Consider the following 2,283-nt stretch of genomic DNA (forward strand, 5'->3'; position numbering starts at 1 on the left):
TGTTTGTTGGCCTCACATATGTCTTCTTTTAAAAAGTGTCTGTTCATATCCTTCGCCCACTTTTGAATGGGATTTTTTGTGTTTTTCTTGTAAATCTGTTTTAGTTCTTTGTAGATTCTGGATATTAGCCCTTTGTCAGATGAGTAGATTGCCAAAATTATTTCCCATTCTGTTGGTTGCTGGTTCACTCTAATGACTATTTCTTTTGCTGTACAGAAGCTTTAGCGTTTATTTAGGTCCCATTTGTCTATTTTGGCTTTTGTTGCCAATGTTTTTGGTGTTGTAGTCATTTCACAATAGCCTTTACTAACACCAGGCAAGGCATAATCCGAAATAATGACAATGTCCAACATAATAATGGAGAGCCTTTTCTTAATGAGTTAAAACATTAGAGACCTTGAGAAACTTTATGCAATTTTCCACAGAAACTTTGTCTATACATTCCTTTTTTTCTTCTCTATAATTTGATAGCATCTGGGACAAATATTTAATGTAATGCAGAAAGTATATGTAGATTGTTACACAATGTTTGCTATACATACTTTCTACATCATAGCCTTATATTTTCACAATAACCTTCTCCCTAGTAAGACATAGGGTCTCAGCAGAGTTACTTTGTCATTCTCTTTTGCATTTTGGGGAGAAACCTTAACCTTAATTTCCAGAATCTCACCCCTTAGATTTAGTCAGTGAGAGACATGCAATCAAATTCTGAAAAGTGGAAGAAAAATAGACAATATTCTATGATGGCAAATGCAGATAGATAGCTTAGAATTTCAGTTGCAGCTTTCCTTGTTTTTGGAGTCCTACTGAGTAAAACCTATTGCAGGCAGACACTTGAAATAACATCTACTGTGAACAGGCAGTTCAGAATATCTCTTAGAATCCAGGGCTTCTCATGAGAATTACTCACTTTGCCACTGTAGACATCTGGATTTATTGGCTGCAGAAATTTTAGCGTTTCTCACTTTGGTAATGTCTGAAAGTAGTTTGCTGTTCTTTTCTTTCTAATTCTTCCTCAGTTTATGTAAATCTCTAATTTCCTAGAATAACTCATTATTTATTTTAAAAGATTTTATTTTTCCTGACTAATCTCTGACTGCTAAAGTTATAGTCACTTCCTAATTGTGAAATAAATTTGACTTCCTAGGCTGAATCTCTTCTCTACTCTTCCCAGAATTTAATATAATTGACAAAATCATTCTCTTGAACCTCCCTATGTTCCCCCAGTTTATTCTACAACCACATACTCTTCTGATAGCCTACCTCTCTTTTAAATAGTCTTTATCACTTACTTACTACCATATTACTAATAGGATCAGTGAAATATCTATTCATGTACTATAAATGTATATAGTTCCTAAAAACAGTACTGTGCTTTGACTTCTTTCCTTCTATAATGAAGTAGGGGATTATCAGCAATTTAGGTTAAAGTCTGTTTTGAAATGTTTCAAATGGGTAATCTTATATACAGTTTCATAAAAAAATAGGCTTTAGATAAAAATATACAGATTCTGACCATGACTTTTATAGTTATATGTTCTTTTAAATAAATTAGAGCACCTTTATTGAAAATACAAATGGAGAATACTACTACTTATTTCACAAACTTGTTAAATGTTTAAATAAAAAGTAGTATGTTACATTACTACTGAATTGTCTGGCATGTATTGTTTTTAATAAAATGAGCCTCTCTATTTATATTTAGAAGCATTAAAATAACTGTATTATAATTTTATGAATATTTATATTTGAATTAAGGAAGAACAAATTGTGTTTTTGTAAAATACCATTTTATAAATATCTTTCTTTTTAATATTGAAATCTTTAAAAAATCATCCTACACCTATTGATTTACCAACTGTAGAGGAATGTGACACACATATGCTCTGTAGATCTGTACTCTTAAAGTTGCAAAGGCATTTGCAATAGACTTTAATTAACTGTTTATGGTTTCTTGTGAAACATTGTAAGGTATATTATAGATTAAAATATCATATTTTCACTGCAACAACTTATAATTTAGCAAAAGACATTAAAGCAGTTTTTTTTTCCCTGAACCTCAGAAATTTTAATAAACTTTCCTATTATATTCAGAAGATTTCTAAAATGAATTTGGAGCCATAGTCCCACGGGGACATATGACTCTAATATGCATCACTTCTGATTTGGCTCTTAAACACAGTTAATGCTTCCTTCATCATTCTCTTTTTTGATTTTCCTCCATCATACAATGAATGTGGATGTGTCAAGCTTAGATAACATTAAAAAATGAAGACAGCA

This window comes from Cebus imitator, unplaced genomic scaffold (genome assembly GCF_001604975.1).
Source record: "Cebus imitator isolate Cc_AM_T3 unplaced genomic scaffold, Cebus_imitator-1.0 Scaffold298, whole genome shotgun sequence".
NCBI lineage: Eukaryota > Metazoa > Chordata > Mammalia > Primates > Cebidae > Cebus > Cebus imitator.